Source organism: Mytilus galloprovincialis, chromosome 5, assembly GCF_965363235.1.
Source record: "Mytilus galloprovincialis chromosome 5, xbMytGall1.hap1.1, whole genome shotgun sequence".
NCBI classification, from domain to species: domain Eukaryota; kingdom Metazoa; phylum Mollusca; class Bivalvia; order Mytilida; family Mytilidae; genus Mytilus; species Mytilus galloprovincialis.
Window position 1 is genome coordinate 5,028,267 of NC_134842.1, and position 26,873 is coordinate 5,055,139.

General features: G+C 34.0%; 1 long non-coding RNA gene across 1 annotated transcript; it reads right to left on the minus strand.

The window, feature by feature from the left end:
• Window positions 1-13,489: 13,489 nt before the first annotated feature.
• Window positions 13,490-25,842, minus strand: LOC143074267 (uncharacterized). Its single transcript, XR_012977765.1, has 3 exons — window positions 25,583-25,842; window positions 19,311-19,563; window positions 13,490-13,634 (listed from the first exon to the last, which is right to left on the minus strand). It is a non-coding gene; the product is annotated as an uncharacterized LOC143074267 (long non-coding RNA).
• Window positions 25,843-26,873: the final 1,031 nt, after the last annotated feature.

Sequence of the window (26,873 nt, forward strand, 5' to 3'; positions counted from 1 at the left end):
AAAAAGTACTTGGCATGCTTAAATATAGTAATAGTAATGTGCTGTCTAAGCTGTCAATTTTTATTCAAAAGGTAGAAAAGATGCTTGTCTAATTTAAAACTGTAATAAACACAAACTTATTTTTGAAGATGTATAATTTAAAAAATGTATTCTGTTTAAATTATGAACTATGTTGTAATTAATATTGTGTATATAAATATGCTCCTGTTACGCAGTCTTCTGCGGCTGAGTTTTCTCTAATAAACTATCAAACTATCAAACTATATAAGAGTTCTTTTCTGTGTATGTTACATTTAAGTGTTGTGTTTCTGTTGTGTCGTAGTTCTCCTCTTAAAGTTCATGTGTTTTCCTCAGTTTTAAACAATAGGTTCTTGTTGTTTAATCCTTTTCTATTCAGTTTTCTTTGTTCTTGTTTCATCTGTTCACCATGGTGTTGGATAGTTATTTCTATTAATTAATTAAATATTTGAAGGATAGAATCTTTTTTTTTCTAAAATCAAGAATCACGCGTCATCCACACTGAAATAATTTTGATCATCAAATTGTAATAATTATTATTTTTTATCAAAATGAAAACAAATTTTGTAACATTGTGAGTTGGTTTATCTAGAAAATTTTCGAAACAAAGGGTTTTTTCTTATCCCAGGTATATATTACCGTAGCTGTATTTGGCACAATATTCTTGGAATTTTGGGTCATCAATGCTCTTCAACCTTGTACTTTATAACTATATTGATCTGAGCTTCAATGATAAGTCCTATATAGACGAAACGAGCGTCTGGCGTATGAAATTATAATCCTGGTACCTTTGATAACTATTATCCATAAATGGTTTTTAAACGTTTTCGCTTTGTATAAACGACATTTAAACTATTACCAGCATGTTGTGGTGACATAACAATAAATGCTCACCGATGCCTCATACCAATTCAATTTATCTTTGGAAAATAAGTAACACGAGTTCTGAAAATGTATCCATTCTGTATGACAATCACAATTTATACAAGCTGAAAATAAACAAATCATTCAGTTTTTTATCAAGGCATTTAATCAGCAGTATAAGCGGAGCTATATTTCAACAAGCTTATTTTGTCACGTGTACACAAACTGATAACTGTTTTAACCTCTTTAACTTTTTGTGTTTTTTTTCACCGTAAAACACCTACCATTGCTATTATAATGTCAATGTCAAAAACACAATGCTCGAACTGCCATATTCCTGACTTGGTACAGACATTTCTCTATGTAGAAAATATGGATTAAATCTGGTTTTAAAGTTATTTGAAACCTCAGTTTCGGGATGCATAAGTACCGAGCCACGTCAAATGGATATTGACAACCTAAACAGTAAAAAAATATTCACAAAGACAAGTAATACTACAACACGTTATTAAGATGGTAAACAATGTTGGTACCTAGAATGTATACTTCAAGACCATCATATATTATTTGTACAGTTGATACGGAATATTCATCAACAAAGTCTTGGTATCTTCCGATGAACTTCTTGTCAAGAAAAAGGACAAGAGTTCTTTGACATACCCCTGGTTCATTAACTTTCTGCTCATACACTGATGACGTTTTACAAAGTTTAAGTAGCAGCAGTAAGCTCTGAGGGTTAGCGCTATAGAACCAGGTTTAATCCACCATTTTCTACATTTGAAAATGCCTGTACCAAGTCAGGAATATGACAGTTCTTGTCTATTCGTTTTTGATGCGTTTTGTTATTTGATTTTGCCATGTGATTATGGACTTTCCGTATTGATTTTCCTCTGAGTTCAGTATTTTTGTGATTTGACTTTTTGAATATCGAATAAGTAGGGAAATGTATACCCCATCTGTAGGTGCATTTGGTATATTACTACTGAAGTGGGAGTATATCAAAATTAAAATCGTTTCAGGTTTAGTTTGCAACCCGGATTTATTTTTCGTAATCGATTTATCAATTTTGAAAAGCGGTATACTACTGTTGCCTTTATTTGTAATAGATTCTGTCAATGCTATGAAAACGTGTGTCAAATTCAAGATATAATTCTAAACACGAGGCAGAGGAAGCCGTGTCTGCTTTTTCTTTTATTGTTAGCAATACGAATCCCATTAAAAGCTGAGGGGATAGCATATAGGACCCGCCTGGTTGTAAATGTAAGTAAAAACTTGGGGATCAATCTTATTATGCAGGACTTATTCGAGAAAATGAGGACGCTAAGTGTGGCTACGATAGTTGGAAATATACACGTATACGTCGTCATCGGTGAAACAGATATTCCATATAGCTTAGTTTATTTACTATTCAGTGCAGAGAATTATGTAGACTAAAATGAATAATTATGTTTTGTTCCCAATTACCTTATCCCTGTATGATAATTTGGTGGGAGTTTTTTAAAATTAAAAGTAATCAGTGCGGAAATGCACAGACTGCCAAATCAACATAGTTGTAAGATTCTGACATTAATATCAGAATGAGATTATAAGCTAATTACTTAGTTTCTTAGTTTCATATTATATACCTGTCTATACATTATCCAATTTAGCACATATTTACAACTTGAGTAATCATGTGATTAGTCTAATGACATGTTATAGCTCATTTACATAGTTTCGTTAATCTACTCACTATAATATCATTGTGAAATACGGTCTTCAAAAAGGCCCTTGACTTTGAAATGAAAAGAAGGTAGCTGCTAGTGTAAGTATCTTTATTGATATAAAATGGTGTTTTTCTATGCTTTCTATGCATGTACTTATTTCATGGTTAGATGACAAAATAAATTAACAAAAAGCAGACAATTCTTAAATAACAGTGAACTTATTTATGAGTTTGACTGTTCTTTTGGTATCTTTCGTCCCTCTTTTAAGTTACAGTGAAAGCTTTACATTCTTGAAAACATTTTTTTAATTTCACATAAAAACTAAAAATATACTAGTATTGAAAATGCTTTTAAATGCGTACAAACAGTTGGATCCCCTCCCATATCTTTGGTTGAAACACCCTTTTAAATGGCTGGAGCTCTTCCTGGTATGTACCCATAGGTAGTCTAGTGGATAGTTTGTAAACATGCATGAAAAATTTGTCACTGAACATTAGGCGACCAATAAGCGACCAATTTGTTATGAAATATAACTAATTGCTTTATTGATAATTTCCATTCATAAGATTCATGGTTGACTCTTTTTGTGTACAAAGTAATTGCATGCAAGATAAAGGATAATAAATTTTAGATGGAGTTGACTTATATAAAGTACTTTAATCAAGGTATTAAACAAACTATAATTATTACTCTTTATTCTAATGAAAGCAACTTTTAATTAGGTCTTTCCACTTTTCTGTGGAAAGACCTATTGTTTTTCTTCTGATTTTTTTTTTCTTCCGCCTAATTTTGTTCTTGCGATAAACATTTGTTTCGCAACATGTCGCTTAGATATTTGGTATATGATATCGAAAAGTTTATGCGCTTTTGAAATTTACCCTGCGTAAACGAATACTTTTCTTTGTAGGAGTTATCTTCCCAAACACTGTTTTCCTTGTGAGCGCAACTCCTTCGCAACCGTAAAATATTATGACAAATTTATTTTACAAAATTGCTCGTTATATCCTTTGCATGATTTGTCCTATTTTGACCGAAGTGATATGAACGCTCCATATGAGAGTTATTTCCCCTTATGCATTTGATATAAGTGATACGCATTTCTATCTTGTAAACCATAAGTGCTAGAGACCTAGGATCTTTTGATTTGAGGTCCTTGGTCCAAAAAAATTAAAATTAGGTCAAGGTCAAAGGTCAAGGTCATATTCTAATTTTTGAATTTGGCTTATTCTCTCTTATTTCCAGAAACTGTATAAGATAACGACAAAATTATTGTTTGTTGCGACATGTCGTTACACGTAAATATTGATTGCAAGGGTACGTTGAACGTAAAAGGGAGTTTTCTCCCCTCTTGTATTAAAAAATACGCGTATGGTGATATAACTCATTAACTCATTAACCAACTATAAAAAAGACTTATAGTCTTTTGATTTGAGGTCCTTGGTTTGTGACCTTGAAATTAAGGTGAAGGTCATAGGTTAATATGACGTTCTAGATTTTGACCTTCTCTTTAAATTCATATAAATACATCATAAAGCCATAGGAACTAATATTATAAACTGATTTTTACTATATCAATATCAAAATAGATCTTTACTAGTGGAAAGACCTTCAATTGTTCTCTGAACAATTGGTTTTTTTTTAATTGTCAGTTTTTTTCTTATAGATCAAAAGATTGATTAGTAAGATTTTTAAAATCTGTTTCAAAAATAAATACAAACTATTTAGTTAAATTTGGAACACAAAATTTATAAAAAAAAGCCAGTAGCAATTTTTGTTCTAATATCTTGATAACGATACAATGAAATCTTACCCTTGTGGTCATTCATGCGTAGTTACTTGGTACACGGAAAAAGTATGTACTATGAAAATTAGAGGGCAAATTCAAGCAATTTGATTGGAAGAGAAGTTGTAAGTATGTGCTCAGGTATCGTCCGGGTTGATTCTGAAAAAGACTGGCCTGTCGTTCCGAAAGAAAATAACTCCATATAGGTATATAATAATTATTATTTATAACTGTTTATGTAAATGTCCTTTGGTTTAGTGAGTCTTTGTTAACTCATTGGTTTTGATTGTTATTGTCCTAAACAAGGTTAAACAAGGATGTAAACCCTGTTCGAAAAGTACCTATATGGTCTAATATTTTTCATGATCTGTCCGTTAATAACAATTTCAATTTAAAAATCAAAAACCTAAACCGACTTTAGTGGTTGTCGTCTGTTTATGTGATTCATCAGGGTTTCTCTTCTCTCGTTTTTATATAGATTAAAGCCTTGGGTTTCCCGTTTTAATGGTTTTACACTAGTAATCTGTTAGAACCCTTTATAGCTTGCTGTTCAGTATGGTCTTTGTTAAAGGCCATACATTGACCTATAATGGTTTACTTTTATGAATTGTTACTGGGATTGGGAGTTGTTTAATTGGCACTCATACTACATTATCCTATATCTATTCAAAACACGCTCATCTTCTTAAGTAGCAATTCGGCCAAAAATCATGCAAGGGGTATTACATCCATATAGTGTAGGATAGTTATCTGTTAACTTTGAGGTTTCAGATGAAATTGACTATGTATTTATTAATGTTATAATAAACACATGTATTGTATTGGCTACGGACGTGCAGACAAACATTCGCCCATTGTAAATAAAAAATAAAGTTGCTTAACTCTACTGTCCATGCAGATGATATTCCAAATTGTGATTGTTTTTTTATTTCGGGAAAGAATGTAATATGATTTCTATCTATGAATAAATAACATTAGAAATGAAGTGCCCACTTAATAACCAGTGTAGTTGTGCACCACATTTTTGATGTTATTTCGAATAGGCTCCATGCTTGTCAGACTCCAACAAGGGCAAAGTATGGTCCTTTTAGCGTTCATATTCATATTCTTTTGTAAATTTTTCATTTCAGGGGCATCCTAGTTTAAATTCGCTGAACAACTATAATAAACTGCTAAACTAATACGAAAACCGTCGTTTACTTGGACCGAACTGATTATGACACTGAATAATATTGAGGGCAAATGGCAATGGTACGCACTTAATCGGGCCTATTTTATTTACTAGTACATGTAGTTTTGAATTACATAGACTCATTATAAATACTAAGACTAAATTTTGTATATACGCCAGACGCGCGTTTCATCTACAAAAAACTCATCAAACGCGCGTGCGAACCACGTCTCTTTTGCGACAGACATACGACACTGACACGCCAGTATATTTTAAGACAGTAACACACGCATCACATGACACGAAAAATAGCCCCAAAAACTCACGATTGTCATGCGACTGTCATACGACTGTTGCACGACCGACTTTCGACAAACTCACTTTTGGCTTTATAAATATTTTGATATGATCTTCACTGATGAGTCTTATGAAGACGAAACGCGCGTCTGCTGTACTAGATTATAATCCTGGTACCTTTGATAACTACTATCACGACAATACAATTGCAATTGTTTTCTGTAAACATGTAGCTGATGTGTCCTCTCGAAACATTGTGTTGGCGTTTTGCACGACAAAAAAAAAAAAAAATCGTACGATCTTTTGTGACCGGGGCTTAAGAGTATTTTATAAATGTTCCGCAAATACTGCAAAAAAAAATTAAAATGTACAAATATAACTTTCAGAAATTATCTACTAAACCGCATAATACATTTGGTTAGAAACAATAACCTTTTTAAACTTGAATGGTCTCAAAGAATGAGAATGAGTGAATAAACTTATGTCAAACACTCCATCTGTTTTATTTTACGAGACTGCATTCTTTAAACTTTGTTGTTTTAAATACTGCTTGCCTACATCCTTACAGTGAGGTTAAGTATATGGGATAACAGATACACTTCTATAAAAAAAGATTTACGTAGTATAAGTAATATATTTGTTAACTAAGTGGTGTTTGTCTTCGGAAACACCAAGGAAGTACAGGAACAGTTTAATTTAAAACAATATGTCTTTATTAGACAACTACACAATCTTAGTGAAATAAGTTTTCTTGAGTAATACAAGGATCTTTTGTTCAATCTTGTTCAAGCTATATTTGTTTTTTCCCTCATTATATTCGTCAGTCTGTTCGGCTGTCTTTTGTCTGTTCGTCCGTATGTCTCTCCCGCTTTAGGTTATAATTTTGGTCAGGGAAGTTTTTGATAAAGTTGAAGTCAAATCAACTTTCAAATTAGAATACATGTTCCCTATGATGTGATCTTTCTACTTTTAATGCAAAATTGACCCCAATTTTACGGTCCACTGACTTAGCAAATGTTAGTGCGATCGGGCATCCATCTTTCCTTAGTCCTGGTTCTTCAATACATTAATTTCATAAATAATATTCTTTTAAATGTTCAATATAGTACCATATATAAAATACATTTTGGTCAATTACTAAATACATGTATAAAAAACAAGATAAGAAATAAAATAGAGAAATATCAAGAGATGTTGGTTGTTCCAGCTAAATTATTGTTCAACAAATATGTTGTTCAAAAACAGTGTTGATAAAGTACACCATTACATTGTAAGCAGGGTATATTTATTTAGGAATCAATCAACACAATATACAAAAGAATAAAAACGCACTACAAAACAAGTCTAGATGCCACCCCACAGACACGGGATTGATTAATTATTTGAAGCTGTTTTCAGTTTAATAACGAAATATACCTATGTTAAAGGGACACAAGCTGTCAAATTCATGTTTAACAATTCTAATTAAATTCTCATATTTGATTTATAACAATGTAAAACATTTATCCAAACTATTAAAGTCTAAATAAAACAATAAACAAGGCACCGGCATGAAAACACGTTGATTGGTTTCGTGTGTATGTGAGTCTAGACGCCAACTTATTGTTTATCGAGATAACCTCTATAATCATCCGATGACCATATAAGCGACGTGACCATAACTATAGATATACATATAGATTCAGCACACACGTACTGTTGGATTATTCAGGTCTATTTAATTTCATATCATATTATATAAAAGATAAAAAATAAACTTTATAATCGCTTTTATCTGTATTAGAATGTATATTTGTGGATCGAATCAGTTAATCAAATGATTTACCTTTGTTTCATTATCAATGTTGACATCCTCTTCTTTTAAATAGCCAATATATAAATATAATAATAAACACATACACAATTCACGTGTCGTTCATCTCAAGCTAAGGGTTTAAAAAAGTTCACATAAATACGGATTCAATGAGGTCGAATTATTCACTTGAAGGTAAATAATTCAGAATAACTGTTTATTTTGCTAATTGTGACAAAATTGAACCGTATTGGCTATTAAAAATGAATTCTTATTGCAGGGCAAAAACTGTAGTAAATTGCCTACCCTCTGGGTCATAAAACAAATAATTTTACTTGTAAATGCTATGATTATATGATTTTCAAGTTCTTGATATAGAAAACAATAACTATTGTTGGAAGGTATGCAAAAATAAGATATGAGCAGTCATCTCTATAAGATTTTAAGTGATTTTATATCCCAGACTGGTATCTGCATATATACAACTATTACAACATGTTCAAATATGGCTTTGTTTAAACACTTCTAGTATAGATATAAGCTAAATTGTGTCAGATATATGGTTATAAATTAAACTGTTGTGACAAGAATCCTAAATTGACCATTTGAGGCAGAAAATTTTAATTGACAAATAGGCATACAGTAAGATGTGGACTGGAGACAGAACCAAGATTGGATACTTTATATACTCTTGAATATTGTAATGATTTACTGGTAAACATTACATTTATAGTATTCTGATATGCTTTCAATATGTTATCACAACAGTTTTAAACAGGTTCTTGGCATTTTATATAAAAAAAAATATGTAAATAGGGTAAGGTGGCATTAAAGTCTTAATACTTTTAGAAATTGAAACAGGGGAGGGGGTATACAATGTACAGTAAAAAAAAACTTAGAGTATACTCAGTAATTTCTTTAAGGCTATAATTCTGATAAATCAGTATTTATGTGAGAAACACTGATATCGGAGAGTTTTCTATTTGAATAAATGTTTGTAAAGGTTGCACGTTGTAAATACAGCTATTCATAGAAAATTGATTGTGTTTACATACTGGTTCCCAGTTATGCTCTCTGTGTTTCATCTCACAGACATAACTTGGGAATGTTACCAGTGCATATTGTTAACATTGAAATATGTGGTAACCACTCATTCGAGGTAAGGGTAGTTTAGAAAATTAGTGTAAGTTTAAACTCCGAAAAGTTCAGGGCATATAAACGTTGAAAATATGCCGCACTGCCCTACATTTTGACCTTTGAAAAAATTGTAGTGCATATGAACTTTCAATTCCAGAATAAGATTTTTTTACAATTACATAGTAAAAGTAGTACAGTTTCAGCTGTAAAAAGAGTTCCTATGGGAAATTGCATTGTCAATATTTACAGAAATGCAACCTATGTTCATAAATGAAAATGAAACTTCTCCTATAACATTGGTGGGTTACTCCTATGGGTTAGAATAACATGTACGAATATATATATTACCACTTTTTACATTAGAAAATGCCTTTACCAAGTCAGGAATATGACAGCTGTTCTCATTCGTTTGATGTGTTTGAGCATTTGTTTTTGCCAATTGGTAAATGACTTTCTTTGGAGTTCGGTTTTTGTGTTACTTTACTTTTTTCTATATTTTTCACATTGTTTAAAATTATAACCATGCGATAAAATATTTAACACACGTTTTTAAACCACCACAATCCCCTCCCCATCCATCTGATCATATATATACGAACCTGATTGATTAAATAACGCCAACGAATCCGTAAATGACTTCTCAATTTTCGATAACGAATCCGCAAATGACTTCTTAGTTTCCGACAATTCATTTCTTGTTTCATTAATTTCGAGTTGATTCTGTTTAATGATATCGCTTAATTCTTCAATTTTGCATGACCAAAGTCTCATTGTGTTTTCAAGTTCATTGTTTTGCTTTTTCAAGACAGAGATTTCTATTTCATCATTAATTACTCTTTTTAGAAGAGTATGGCTATTTCCTTTCATGACTTCAAATTCCGCTTTGAAGTCTAAGATTTCTGTTCGCTTAGATCCATCATTCTTCGAACTAAGAACAAACACAAATTCATTATCGCAGAATGAAAGAAAAGAAAATATCACAACTAACCACTTTTTCATTTTACCAAATTCAACTTGTAGATAATCGTTATAGAATGTACATCAACTAGATATTACTTCAACGTGTGCAAAGAGCATACGCTATATGTTGCATCAAGGCAGTCGAGATGTTTTAAAGGCGTTCTAGTTCTATCTTCCAGATGATTGGCCATCATGTTGCACTGAACTTTCACATATCACCTCTTAAGAGTACGATATTAATAAGTAGAAAGTACTTTTGATTTCATTCATGAAAGCCGGATTAAAAAAACCTCATTGATATCGTTATATTAAGAGGTGGTATGTTTTAAATGTTGTAACTACAATTCCACCCCCTTTTCACCGAATGTGACCTACCAAATTTGACTTATCACCATTAAGCAAGATCTGATTTTCCATTCAGAGTACCCGAGCTCACTCCTAGCTTTGGTGGGGTTCGTGTTGCTCAGTATTCAGTTTTCAATGTTGTCTTTGTACATTTATGACTTTTTGGTTTGTAGTTATGACATTAAAAATATATCCGTCGTCACTTGTGAATAGATATTGAATGACGATCAACCAAATAGTGATGGCGTCGGCACTTGTGAATAGATATTGAATGACGATCAACCAAATAGTGCTGGCGTCGGCACAAATAACTAATAGTAGGGTGCCCAGTATCGAAAAAGGTGTCCAGTTAACGAGTTTATGTTAACTGATAACACACGGCTCTATATATAATTACAAACTATTGAAAATCATTATAGTTTCCAATCATGAATGTCGTCGTAAGCTCACATGATCACGTTTTTTCAAAATTTGGTGGTTTATTAGGGTACCCAAAGATACCTCACCATACAGGTCATCTTCAACACGAAAAATAAATTGCGCTCTGTGTTTTTTGGTTCAAAGTATACTTAAAAAAGCTTAAAATTTAATTGATCATGGAGTGAAAGCTGAAATGATTTATGTTATTTCAGTATAAGTATTTCATGATTTTAGTAAGACTATTTTTTAGTTTTAAAGGATAACCCGAATGATTTCTCTGATTTTTCAACCTTTCTAATGGTGACATCGATGAATCAGTAGATACAGCACGAGACCTTGTTGTTAGGTTGAATGATCTGAAATCAAAACTCAAAACAGATAATAGTGACCTAATGAAATTGAGCGTAAAATTGGCCACAATTTAAAATTCCTCCCTTGTCAAATTTCCTCCTTGTGAATATACATTTAACTGAACAATATGTAATAAAAGCTCATACAGCATACAGCAAAACTACCCTACCTTTTACTCTTCGGATGAGAAAATACAAATGACTTGTGTCTGTCTATCTCGAGGGTCAGATGTCATATGAATTTCTGCATGATTGAGTTTTTATTTATAAGGAGAAATCTGTGTTTTCAAAGGGTTGCATTTTCTTCGAACAAAATGTATCATGCACTGACATTGGGACGCATTTTTCATTAGGAATTATTGAATTCAAAAATTTAATAGTTTGGTAAACAATTGATTTATACAAAAGACCATATCAATGATAATTCATGTCAGCACAGAGGTGCTGACTACTGGGCTGGTGATACCCTCGTGGAAGTAAAACTTCACAAGCAGTGGCATCGTCCCTGTGGTTGTAAACGAACTCATCAGAGATTTTCTTATAAAGCGCATAGTATATTTGGTTAGAAACAATAACCTTTTTATACTTTAATGTATGTCAATCTTATTGTATCTTAAGTATGGTATCAAAGAATGAGAATAAGTGAATAAACTTATGTCAAACACTCTTTCTGTTTTATTTCATGAGACTGCATACTTCAAACTGTGTTGTTTGAAAAACTACTTGCCTATTTCCTTATATATGTTATAGTGATGTTAAGTACATGGGATAAGCAGATACTCAACTATAAAGAATAACGTAACATAAGTAATATATTTGTTTTTTCTTAGAAACACTAATGAAGTATAGGAAAAGTATAATTGCAAACAATATTTCTTTATTAGACAACTACACAATCTTAGTACATCTTTAGTAAAACAATGGTGTTTTGTTCAATCTTGTACAACCTCTAGTTGTTTTTCATCCTTAACAAATATACAACAAGTACACACACATACAGAGCATTAAAAGTTTAGTGCAACTTTAAATTGATTGCTTTATTGTATCCTAAGCCTTTAAATTCACAAGGCTTGTTCATCCTATCATGGACATTTTCTTAATGCAGTGACTGTTCGGAGTATTCTACAGTTGTCTTCCACTACTCAATTAAAAACCAAGGCATTTTCTGACATTAGGGTCTTTCAACTGTTCTTATTTGAAGGTTGCCAACCTTATCGAAGGAATTCTTTTGTTTTCCTTTTAAATGAACTCCCAACACGGTTATGATTATTGGTTACTTCAACCTTAACGATATGCTTAAAATGGTAGTTTTGATATAACGTTTAATGTTTTACTTTTACGTGGCATCCATCTTAGATTTTGACATGAGCGTCACTAATGAGTCTTATGTAGACGAAATGCGCGTCTGGCGTACTAATTACACAACTGGGTCGGTGCCACTGCTGGTGGACGTTTCTAGGTTTTCTGTTTACAAGACTTTGAATTTTTCGAAAAATTAAGGATTTTTTTTAATCCCAGGCATAGATTACCTTAGCCATATTTGGCACAACTTTTTTGAATTTCGGAACAATGCTCTTCATATTTGTACTTGTTTGTCTTTATAAATATTTTGATATGAGCGTCACTGATGAGTCTTATGTAGACGAAATACGCGTCAGGCGTACTGAATTATAATCCTGGTACCTTTGATAACTAATTAGACATCTTCAAGCACTCTTTAACATAGATATTATAAAAAAAGAAGATGTGGTATGATTGCCAATGAGACAATTGTTTTCACCTATTTTTAAGCATTTCAATATGGATTACATTTAGGAATTAATTGCCATGTAGTTTTTTTTTATGTAAGCACAGACAAGTTTTATTGACACGAACAAATGAGTGATATCATGATATCATGGAAATTGGCATTAAATTGAAAAGTGTTAAATTTTATCAACGTAGGAACATGAGTAAAATTAATTTATGAGTTATTGAAAAAAGATAATGTTGTCCTTCGCTTAATTACTGTTATACAACAGTTTTAAGACTTCTTTTCTAATTCTCATTTAATTTTTTTTTTAACACAAGTCCATTTGTTCCAAAACCCACCACAAAAACAACAATGTTAAACACAGACGTTTAAGTGAAATACAGGACTATATGCATGCATCATTTGTGTACAGTCACCAAACTAAGATAGTCATGAATATTAGAATAGAATAGAAATGGGGAATTTGTCAAAGAGACAACAACCGTATCAAAAGCAGCAAAATACAAAATGAGGCGGGTTTCAGCTGGCTTCTAACCAGTAATGTTTACAAGCTATTATACTTGGAAAATAGCAAATTTTTGTTTTGATCGCATGCTAGATTACTCGAAAAAAAGGTCTACGTTCGAAAAACAAGTGGACCAATTTAAGCGAAAAAAACTCTTTTCATTTTGTGTATCAGTATTCATAAATTTACTGTATAAAAAAGTATACAGGACATTGTTTTTGTTTCAAATACAGAATGAATTAGCGTTTTTTGGGTTTTAAATTTTTGCAGAACTGGTAACCATCTGATGCTCTACTGAATGAAAAATACATCTTTGTTGTTGTCTTGGAACAAGGATGACTGAGTTCCATCTATACAATCACCTTTCAGTGTACATACATTTGTTTTCTTGTCATACTCTGCAGCTGTACAGGCTGTATTTGTAAAGCACATAACTGTACACTGAATGCGGCTGTTCGCTTCAGATGTTCCTATGACAGGACCTAAATATCCGTGCCCGATATGTCCACATGCATCGGCAGTCCTTGATAAACCTTAAATAGAAATGATTATCAATTGTTAAATCTATTTGGATATAGATTGAAACAATACGCCAGCCTAAATGCAAGACACCTACTTTAAATAACATCTTATATCAACCAATTTTATAGTTATTGACCCCTTCCCCTTTCGAGGAGACAAAACGTCTGTCTAAATATCAAACACCTGCAGGGCATGTTATATCTTCCTGTAATATAGTAAGGGATCCCCTCCCGAGGAGACAAAACGTCTATCTAAATATCAGACACCTGCAGGGTATGTCATATCCTCCGGTTATAAAGTTAGGGATCCCCTCCCGAGGAGACAAAACGTCTATCTAAATATCAGATACCTGCAGGGTATGTCATATCCTCCGGTTATAAATTTAGGGATCCATTCCCGAGAAGACAAAACGTCTGTCTAAATATCAGACACCTGCAGGGCATGTCATAGCCTCCGGTTATAAAGTTAGGGATCCCCTCCCGAGGAGACAACACGTCTGTCTAAATATCAGACACCTGCAGGGCATGTCATATCCGGTTATAAAGTTAGGGATCCACTCCCGAGGAGACAAAACGACTGTCTAAATATAAGACACCTGCAGGGCATGTCATATCCCCCGGTGATATATAGTTAGGGATCCCCTCCTGAGGAGTCAAAACGTCTGTCTTAATATAAGACACCTGCAGGGTATGTCATATCTTCCTGTTATATAGTTTGGGATCCCCTCCCGAGGAGACAAAACGTCAGTCTAAATATAAGACACCTGCAGGGTATGTCATATCGTCCTGTTATATAGTTAGGGATCCCCTCCCAAGGAGACAAAACGTCTGTCTTAATATTAGACACCTGCAGGGTATGTCATATCCCCCGGTTATATATAGTTAGGGATCCCCTCCCGAGGAGACAAAACGTGTGTCTAAATATAAGACACCTGCAGGGTATGTCATATCTTCCTGTTATATAGTTAGTGATCCCCTCCCGAGGAGACAAAACGTTTATCTAAATATAAGACACCTGAAGGGTATGTCATATCTTCCGGTTATATAGTTAGGGATACCCTCCCGAGGAGACAAAACGTCAGTGTAAACATCAGTCACCTGCAGGGTATGTCATATCTTCCTGTTATATAGTTAGGGAACCCCTCCCGAGGAGACAAAACGTCTGTCTAAATATCAGTTACCTGATGGGTATGTCATATTTTCCTGTTATATAGTTAGGAAACCCCTCCCGAGGAGACAAAAACGTCTGTCTAAATATCAGACACCTGCAGGGTATGTCATATCCTTGATATTAGACACCTGCAGCGGATGTCATATCTTCCTGTTATAGAGTAAGGGATCCCCTCCCGAGGAGACAAAACGTCTGTCTAAATATCAGACACCTGCAGGGTATGTCATATCCTTGATATTAGACACCTGCAGCGGATGTCATATCTTCCTGTTATAGAGTAAGGGATCCCCTCCCGAGGAGACAAAACGTCAGTCTAAATATAAGACACCTGCAGGGTATGTCATATCTTCCTGTAATATAGTTAGGGATTCTCTCCCGAGGAGTCGAAACGTTTGTCTAAATATAAGACACCTGCAGGGGATGTCATATCCTCCGGTTATATAGTTAGGGATCCTCTCCCGAGGAGTCGAAACGTTTGTCTAAATATAAAACACCTGCAGGGTATGTCATATCCTCCGGGTATATAGTTAGGGATCCCCTCCCGAGGAGACAAAACGTCAGTCTAAATATAAGACACCTGCAGGGTATGTCATATCTTCCTGTAAAATAGTTAGGGATCCCCTCCAGAGGAGACCAAACGTCTGTCTAAATATAAGACAGCTGTGCAGGGTATGTCATATCCGCATGTTATATAGTTAGGGATCCCCTCCCAAGGAGACAAAACGTCAGTCTAAATATCAGACACCTGTAGGGTATGTCATATCCTCCTATTATAAAGTTAGGGATCCCCTCCCGAGGACACAAAACGTCTGTCTAAATATCAGGCACCTGAAGGGTATGTCATATCTTCCTGTTATATAGTTAGTGATCCCCTACCGAGGAGACAAAACGTCTGTTTACATATCAGACACCTGCAGGGTATGTCATATCCTTGATATTAGACACCTGCAGCGGATGTCATATCTTCCGGTTATATAGTTAGGGATCCCCTCCCGAGGAGACAAAATGCCATTCTTAATCAGATACCTGCAGGGTATGTCATTTCCTCCGGTTATATAGTTAGGGATACCCTCCCGAAGAGACAAAACGTCAGTCTAAATATCAGACACCTGCAGGGTATGTCATATCTTCCTGTTATATAGTTAGGGATCCCCTCCCAAGGAGACAAAACGTAAGTCTAAATATCAGACACCTGTAGGGTATGTCATATCCTCCTGTTATAAAGTTAGGGATCCCCTCCCAAGGAGACAAAACGTAAGTCTAAATATCAGACACCTGTAGGGTATGACATATCCTCCTGTTATAAAGTTAGGGATCCCCTCCCAAGGAGACAAAACGTAAGTCTAAATATCAGACACCTGCAGGGTATGTCATATCTTCCTGTTATATAGTTAGGGATCCCCTCCAAAGGAGACAAAACGTCAGTCTAAATATCAGACACCTGTAGGGTATGTCATATCCTCCTGTTATAAAATTAGGGATCCCCTCCCAAGGAGACAAAACGTCTGTCTAAATGTCAGACACATGCAAGGTATGTCATATCTTCCTGTTTTATAGTTAGGGATCCCCTCCCAAGGAGACAAAACGTCAGTCTAAATATCAGACACCTGTAGGGTATGTCATATCCTCCTGTTATAAAGTTAGGGATCCCCTCCCGAGGAGACAAAACGTCTGTCTAAATATCAGATCGATATAGACACCTGTAGGGTATGTCATATCTTCCTGTTATATAGTTAGGGATCCCCTCCCAAGGAGACAAAACGTCAGTCTAAATATCAGACACCTGTAGGGTATGTCATATCTTCCTGTTATATAGTTAGGGATCCCCTCCCGAGGAGACAAAACGTCTGTCTAGATGTCAGACACATGCAAGGGATGTCATATCCTTTGGTAATATAGTTATTTATCCACTTTCTTGAGGAGACAAAACGCCTGTCTAAATATCATACCTGCAGGGGATTCACATCCTCCAGTTACATAAATATATATAGTGATTCCTTCTGCTAGAGTCGACAAAATCCCAGTCTAAATATCAAACAGCTTCAGCGTATGTCATATCCTTCGGTCATATAGTTAGAGATCCCCTTTTCCCAAAGAGACAAAACCCCTGTCTAAATTTCATAAGCTGCAGGGGATTCTTATCCTCTAGTTATATATATAGTGATTCCCCCTTTTAGATTCAACAAAATGCCTGTCTCAATATCAGGCACCTGAAGGGTATGTCATATCTTCCTGTTATATAGTTAGTGATCCCCTACCGAGGAGACAAAACGTCTGTTTACATATCAGACACCTGCAGGGTATGTCATATCCTTGATATTAGACACCTGCAGCGGATGTCATATCTTCCGGTTATATAGTTAGGGATCCCCTCCCGAGGAGACAAAATGCCATTCTTAATCAGATACCTGCAGGGTATGTCATTTCCTCCGGTTATATAGTTAGGGATACCCTCCCGAAGAGACAAAAACGTCAGTCTAAATATCAGACACCTGCAGGGTATGTCATATCTTCCTGTTATATAGTTAGGGATCCCCTCCCAAGGAGACAAAACGTAAGTCTAAATATCAGACACCTGTAGGGTATGTCATATCCTTCTGTTATAAAGTTAGGGAACCCCTCCCAAGGAGACAAAACGTAAGTCTAAATATCAGACACCTGTAGGGTATGTCATATCCTCCTGTTATAAAATTAGGGATCCCCTCCCAAGGAGACAAAACGTCTGTCTAAATGTCAGACACATGCAAGGTATGTCATATCTTCCTGTTATATAGTTAGGGATCCCCTCCCAAGGAGACAAAACGTCAGTCTAAATATCAGACACCTGTAGGGTATGTCATATCCTCCTGTTATAAAGTTAGGGATCCCCTCCCGAGGAGACAAAACGTCTGTCTAAATGTCAGACACATGCAAGGTATGTCATATCTTCCTGTTATATAGTTAGGGATCCCCTCCCAAGGAGACAAAACGTCAGTCTAAATATCAGACACCTGTAGGGTATGTCATATCCTCCTGTTATAAAGTTAGGGATCCCCTCCCGAGGAGACAAAACGTCTGTCTAAATGTCAGACACATGCAAGGTATGTCATATCTTCCTGTTATATAGTTAGGGATCCCCTCCCAAGGAGACAAAACGTCAGTCTAAATATCAGACACCTGTAGGGTATGTCATATCTTCCTGTTATATAGTTAGGGATCCCCTCCCGAGGAGACAAAACGTCTGTCTAGATGTCAGACACATGCAAGGGATGTCATATCCTTTGGTAATATAGTTATTTATCCACTTTCTTGAGGAGACAAAACGCCTGTCTAAATATCATACCTGCAGGGGATTCACATCCTCCAGTTACATAAATATATATAGTGATTCCTTCTGCTAGAGTCGACAAAATCCCAGTCTAAATATCAAACAGCTTCAGCGTATGTCATATCCTTCGGTCATATAGTTAGAGATCCCCTTTTCCCAAAGAGAAAGTTATATATATAGTGATTCCCCCTTTTAGATTCAACAAAATGCCTGTCTCAATATTAGACAGCTGCAGCTTATGTCATATCCTCTGGTCATATAGTTAGCATGGTTAGTGTCCCCCTCCTGAGAAGAGAAAACGCATGTCTAATGATCAGATACCGGCAGGGGATGTTATATCCTCCGGTTATGTAGTTAGTGAATACCCCCCTTCAAAACGCCTGTCTTAATATCAGACACCTGCAGGGTATGTCATATCCTCTGGTAATATAGTAAGTTGTCCTCTCCCGATGAAACAAAACGCCTGTCTTAATATCATAAACCAGGAGCGTATGTCATATACTCCGGTCATATAGTTAGTGATCCCTTCTTCAAGTGTAGAGAAAAACGCCTGTCTACATATCAGACACTTGAAGGGGAAGTAATATCCTACAATTATATAGTTAGCCCCTCCTCTTAGCGCCTGTATAAATCAGATTCCATCAAGGAACGTCACATCCTACGGTTAAATAGTTAGTGACCCCCCTCACACTGACAAGACTAAACGCCTGTCTTAATATAAGACACCTGCAGGGGATGTCATATCCTCCGGTTATATAGTTAGTGATCCCCAATCTAGAGGAGACAAAACGCCTGTATAAATACTAGTCACCTGCAGGGATTGTCATATCATCCGGTTATATAGTTAGTGATCCCCCTCCCAAGGAAACAAAATGCCTGTCTAAACAAATGTGAAAGGTGGACTATTTGTTGTATGCTTAACATCTATTGGTTAATACTGCATGCATGTTCGGAACAAAAAAAAGGGGTTAACATCTTATTATGTTTTACTTGGATTACTTTGTGGATTTATGCTCACTACAGCTACAAAAGAAAGGGTAAATTTGAATGCATTTTGAACACTTTAATGGATTTTAACGTTTCAGCGCACTATACCATACACCAACTAATTGAATGTTATTTTAACCGGATTAAATATTCGTTCTTCCCACTGACCATATAACTCATTGATGTTGCATGATTATAATGTATACTATTTTTTTCTGATTACCTGATTCAGTCATTCTGTATACTGGATCGCCCTGCACCTCTACCTCACAAATTCCTAGACTTTCCATATCCTTACGTTTAATCCTAACAAACATCCCTCTTGTGTTGGGAGGGCACGTTATAATGATTCTGTGGCTTGCTATATATTGCCTGATAGTGACAGTGAAATACGTCTCCCTCATCTAAACTGTTCCATCTATTACATGAACATGCTGGCATGATAACTTCAACATCAAAGTTTGTCAGTGTGTTAGCTGAAAAGCGATCAAGCATAAGAGCAAGTTATATATACATGTATTTATATTACATATTTATCATATTAGATGGTTACTAATGTGACAAGTATCCTCTTAGTAAGGTAAGTATTTGATTGGCGAAAAAAGTACCAACTAAATGAGGTAAGTATTTGTTTTGTTGGAAAAGTATCTTCACAGTACAAGTAGTAATTGGATTATTGGAGAAATGTCCACAAAGTAAATTTAATTTCAGATGATTTGAGACAGATACCAACAACTTGTTCGTTGAGACAAGTGTCTACAAAGTTAGGTAAGTATTTGGTTCGTTGAGACAAGTATCTACAAAGTTAGGTATGTATTTGCATTAGATCGTTGAGACAAGTATCTATAAAGGTATGTAAGTATTTGGTTCGTTGTGACAAGTATCTATAAAGTTAGGTAAGTATTTGGTTCGTTGAGAAAAGTATCTATAAAGTTAGGTAGGTATTTGGTTCGTTGGGACAAGTATCTATAAAGTTAGGTAAGTATTTGGTTCGTTGAGACAAGTTTCTATAAAGTTAGGTAAGTTTTTGGTTCGTTGAGACAAGTTTCTATACAGTTAGGTTGGTATTTGGTTCTTTTGAAAAATGTCCAAAAATTAAGTTAAATTTAAGGTGAGTTGAGACAAGTATCAACAAAGTAAAGTTACTATGTGGTTATTTAGAAAAGTACCAACATAGGCAGGTTTGTATTTGGATCGTTGGACTAATATTCACAAAATAAGGATACTTTTATGTGAGTTAAGACAAGTAACAACTAAGTAAAGTAAGTGTTTTGTGTGATGAGACGATCTTCTACCAAGTTATGTAAGCATTTTTTTGCCGAGACAAGTTTCCAATAAATAAGATATGTATTTGGGTCGCTGAGACAAGTATCTACTAAGTATAATAATTAATTTGTTCGTTTAGACAAATATCCGTAAAGCATGGTAAGTATTTGGTTCGTTGAGAATTATTCACTTACTACGGTTAAAATTTGTTCTTTAAGACAAGTAAGTATCCACTGCGAAAGGTTAATATTTGGTTCGGTTAGTCAAGTATCCAATAAATAAGATAAGTATTTGGTTCGTTGAAACAAGTCTCCACAACATAATGTAATATTTGTGTCGTTGAAACAGGTCTCCACTTAGTAAAGTTAATAGAATCATATTCAAAACAGTGTGGTCCTGGCCATTGATTGACGACCTAAATTATCCCATTGACTGGGACAGATTAGGTGAACGTGTGTCGGTAACAATCACTGCTCACTATGTACTTGTTAAAGACACTGAATCTGTGGGGTCACCACAGGTTCTCAACACCTAAATAAAGCAATTGGAAAAACTAATCCGGAATTATACGATGTGTTGATTTATATAAATAATATAAATCAAAACATAAAGGTTATTCCTGAATAATTTTTCGAATTATTTTATTAATAAAGCGTTTAGAACCTTTGGTGACCCCACAGTTTAAATTCTATAATAAGTAAGAAGTGAGCAATGGTCGTTACCGACAGACGTTCACCTAATCTGTCCCAGTCAATGGGATAATTTAGGTCGTCAATCAATGGCCAGGACCACACTGTTTTGAATATGATTCTATTTGTTTTGCGGAGACACGTATCAACTAAGTAAGGTTTAAAATTATTTGTTGAGACAAGTCTCCACTTATTAAGGTTTATGATAGGTTCGTTGATACAAGTCTCCTGTTATTAAGACAAGTGTGTGTTTAGTTGAGACTAGTGTCTACAAATGAAGATAACTATTTTGGTTTGTTGAGACAAGTAGTTAGTGAGTAAAATGTAATTGGTTCGATCAAGACAAGTATCTACTTAGCATTTTTTGTATTTGGTTTATAGAGACACGTATTTTCTAAGTAAGACTAGTATTTGGTTTGTTGATTAAAGTCGTCACAACTTAAGGTTAATATTGGGTTCGTTGAGACAGGTATTCACTTAGTAAGGTTAATAAAACGTTTGTTGTGACAAGTCTCCACTTAGGAAGGTTAATATTTGGTTCGTTGATACAAGTATACTCTTAGTAAGGTAGGTATTTGGTTCGTTGATACAAGTATCTATAAAGTAAGGTACGTATTAATTCGTTGAGACAAGTATCCACAATGTAAGATAAGTGTTTGGTTCAAGGGGACAAGTATCTACAAAGGAAGATAAGTATCGGTTCGTTGGGACAAGTGTTTACAAAGTAAGATAAGTATTTTGGTTCATTGAGACAAGTGTTTACAAAGTAAGAAAAGTATTTTGGTTCATTGAGACAAGTACCTCCAAAATAAGATAATTATTTTTGTTCGCTGAAACAAGTATCTACAATGTTAAGTAAGTACTTGCTCCGTTTCGAAACGTATCCACCTCTAAACAAGTTTTTTCTGTGTGTGCGTCTGTTTTGGTTTTTATGTTTTGCTTTTAGCTGTCAGCTTATTTAGATATGTTAATTTCTTGCTTTTGTTTTTTGATTTTGTTTAAACCAGAATTATTTTTATTAACTTTACTTTTGCTTTTCGCATGTTTTGTGGTAAGTTTTAACAATTGGAGAACATTTTGATTTTATACTGTTCTACATGATATTTATATACCATAGATAACAGATTTACTTATGTACACATGTAATGATGTACACAAAATTTCGCTATAAAACCATGACTTGCTAATAAGGCTTTATCCAATGTAAAGAATATCGATCAGTTCAAACAATCAAGACATTGATACCTTTAATAATTCAATATTGATAATCCAAAAGCCAAGGAAAAAGTTCTAGATTTAAAGGAAATTTACAATTTAACTGATCCCGTTAGATAATCATATCCAGAAAGTAAAAGGTATACTTGGAAGAAACTATAACCTTACAAAACAGGCAAGACTAGACTTTGTTTTTAGTTTTACAGAGCTTTTACCCAAATATACAGGACAAAAAGATACAAAATAGTTCACTCACCTATTACTAAAACTTAACAACTGCAGTATTGATAGGGGTTTGTTGAAATTTAACAAGTCTCTTCTGTATGATCTACATTATGTCCATATTGTAAAATAGGTTATAAGTAAAACTAAAGAGCAATATGCTTCTCTTGTATATAACAGAGAAAATCTGTACTTAAGAGACAAAAATTATGTAAATAAAACAATGCTAAAATTGATGAATAAATCAGGAAATAATTGAAACCAAAAACAATTCTACACGAATCCAAAAATTATTACAAAAATCTATATTCCAAAAATAAGACAATACAATATATTCATTTAAATAATGCTTTACCCCATAAAAATAAACCAAAATTATCTGCAAGTATGAGTATGATGAGAGAGTCCTTTAGTGGTTGCACTTTGTAAATGCAGCAGTTTCTCAAAACACGCCTTTTTTTAATAGATCTTGAATATTCATAGAAAATTAATTTTGTTAACATGCTGGTTCCTAGTTATGCTCATCGTGTTCCATCTCACAGAGACATAACTTAGGAATGTAACCAGTAAATATACATGTGCATATTGTTTACATTGAAATCTGTGGTAACCTTTCTTTCGAGGTAGGGGTAGTTAAGAAAATTAGTGTTAGTTTAAACTCTGAGATGTTCAGGGCACATAAACGTTGGAAATATGCCGCACAGCCCTACATTTTGACCTTTAAAAAAAATGCGATGCATATGAAATTTCAATTCTAGGATAAGATTTTTTTTCAAAACTTCATAGTAAAAGTGGTACAGTTTCCGCCGTAAAAGGAGTTCCTATGAGAATTTTCATTGTCAATGTTTACAGAATTGCAACCTAGAAGGGAAAATAACATTAATAGAGTTGAGTGATGCAATTTAAAAGAATGCAAAATGAGAAAAGCCCTGATTCTGATGGATGCACAAATGAATTTCTGTTTTTTTTTGGAAAGATTTAGGAAAATGTTTTCATAGATCAATTAAATATGGTTATAATCAAGGGGCAATGTCTTTTAATAAAAAACATGGTACAAATACTTGCATCCCAAAAGGTATCAAACCAACGCAATTCATGAATAATTGGCGTTCAATCAGTTTTTAACATACTATTAATAAATCATCATCAAGTTGCATTGCGGAAAGGATAAAATAGGTTTTATCAATCTTAATTAATAATGACCAGACAGGATTTATACCTGATAGATTTATATGTGAAAATACAAGATCGATATGATTTACTACACTGAATAAAATGATATTCCAGGCATTCTTCTTCTCATTGATTTTGAAAAAAAGCTTTCGATTCCATCTCCAGGATTTTCAGTGAACAGGTTCTTGATTTTTTCAACTTTGGAATTTCCATAAAACATTGGGTTAAAACTTTTTTTTACAAATACTAAATCAGCAGTAACACAGATTAGTTTTCTTCCAGACCTTTTTACAATTGATGGAGGTTGCAGACAAAGAGATCCTTTATCTCTTTACATCTTTTTGTTATGTGCTAAAATTTTAGAAATACTTCTTAGAATGAACGAAAATATTAAAGGTATTACAATTGAAGACTCCGAATTTTTAATGTCAAAATATCCTTCTTCAATAATAGCACAATGTCAAATCGGGGACTTTTATATTTGACTATGCGGTATGGGTTTTGCTCATTGTTGAAGGCCTTACGGTGACCGACAGTTGTTAATGTCTTTGTCATTTTGGTCTTTTGTGGATAGTTGTCGCTTATTTATATTCATATTATGGAAACTTCTTCAATTATTCTTTATCTATATTTGTTATGTTTGTATATATATTATTATGTATTGTTAATTGTAATACATGACTTCGGTGTTGCGGCAGATTAAAATATAGAAACTTCATTTCTATTATTCACAGCCAAAACGTCCCACCCAAAGCCAAACTACGGCAGAGTTACAGGTCCGTCCTAATAACTACGAGACAGTAAAATAAGTCCTGATACAATCATACCACATCTTCTTTTTTACCTGTCAATATATTCAAACTGAGAAACTTTTTGACTTATTATATATTATATTATATTTTGTAGTGTACAGACTCATATTACATGATCCATCGCCCTCTACATAATTAAAGTTTCACAAAATACTTTCTGTACGGACTCATCAGAAACCATAGAACACATATTCTGGACATGTCCAAAACGAGTTGATGTTTAAAAGTTCAAATTGAACTACAAATTACTTAGATATAGACTTAAAAGGGATAGAAGAAAAAACGGGAAAAAACTACATCTGAAACCTCATAATATTATTTACTTAATAGTATATACACAGAACAAACAAAAAAAAGTGGACAGGTATATATTGTAACTTTGAAAAATTATCTTAAAGGAAATAAGTTTAGTGACAAAATAATATTTCATAATTATAAAACATTGCAAAGAGCTGCTCGTGTTGGGACCCCTGGCTCAACTTATATAAACATCATACAAGTAAATGTTTACGTAATAAAAATATCTTCACGATCCAGGCTGCCTAAGTTTGTTTTTTTACCATTTTCATTTATTTATAAGTTCTACATATGATTATAAAAATCAACTATCTGTATTTGTTCTTGATTTTTCAGATGTACTATGTACGTAATACAAGTCACAAGTTTATACATAGCTGTATTCCAAGTACCGTATGTCGGCTATCTATAATTGGCTTTTATTTGTACCCCTTAATCTTTCACCATGACAAGTTCGCTTGAGTCAACTCAAGTGTTGGTATAAAATCCAGAAAAAAGAGTGGCCGTGACGAATTTATTTAAAGAGGACCTTTTATGGAGCTACTGCTATGGTTAAAACAGACTTTTTAACTGTTACAGTCCAAACGTTGCATAGTTTTGGGACGACACCTTTTCAAAATCCTGATCTGCATCTAAGTGGGTTACTTATAGTCATATTACAGATGCATATTAGGTTATCAGCACTTTTGAATATAAACTGTTCAAGTAAAATTCGTGCTCTATTTTTAAACGAATATTTGTTTTGTCTGGTTAAAATTGTTTTACTTTATTTACTTACTTAATATAGGTATTTTTAGAAAAAGAAAAAAAGTAACACTTACGACAACAATCTGTGCGTCCATAAATATCTATAACACTGATATCATAAACATTCTGTAGATCGACTGCCCACCATGACTGCTGATTAACGTTAATGTCTGTATGTGCACACAAAAAATCCTACCCGTCCATACTGTCTTTTCTCCATCAACAGCATATGTAGAGTTACAACACAGATAATCTTTTCCCTCGCTAATTTTAGGATCATAGATTGAAGACATCTTTGTAGGTTTCTTTAATGCAATATTCACATCAGCAATTACTAAAACGAAACGAAATACATGTTATATAGATATAGGAAAATAATGTATGTGGGCCAATCAGACAACTCTCCATCCATGTCACAATTGGTTTAAACAGACACATATAATTGCAGACAAAAAGGTAAGGGTGAAAATTGGTACATACCAAAACAAGTGAAATGCACAAAACCCAAACTTTGCTAAAAACTTTACCTATATTTTTTCTATCAAATTGTACTTCAAACACATTTCTACACAAAATAATTACACTTATCATCTATTCTCTGTCACATTCCCCACCACATTTACAAAGTGCTGTACATAACAGAATGGCCTTCACACATTTGCATCGTCCACGACATTTCATTTCAATTTTAAAGCCACATTTTATCAGCTCATTACAACAGGCTGAAGTTTGTTGCAAGGATGTCTAATAGGGTATCCACATCTGTGTTTTGGCTTTCTGTCATCCCCATTCACTCGGTGGGTACTCGGTGAACCTACTTGGGGAGAAGGTTCTAGAAATTTCCCCCTATAGTAGGGTGCCCAGTATCGAAAAAGACGTCTAGTTAACGAGTTTAAGTTAACGGATAACACACGGCTATATTTATATGCAAATTATAGGAAAATCATTATATTTTCCAATCATGAATGTCGTCGTATAAAGCTTCCGTGGTCACGTTTTTCAAAATTTTGTGGTTTCTTAGGGTATCCAAAGATACCTAACCATACAGGCTATCTTCAATACGAAAATTCAAATTATTGCGTTTGTGTTATTTTTTTAAACGATACTTATCATTAGCTTAGAATTTAAATTTATCATACAACGAAAGCCGAAAAGATTTATATAACTTAAGTATAGACTATTTTTTTAGCTGAAATTTATCACATTTTGAACGAAAGAAAATTTATTGCGTGTTACTTTCACGGGATTTTACGCTGATTACATCAATGAGACATGGTTCATGTGTGAGCCAATTTGAAATATCGTACATGTAATGTTAATAGGTGAGAAGAAAATAGCAATTTAAAACACAAATTTAGTGGTAAT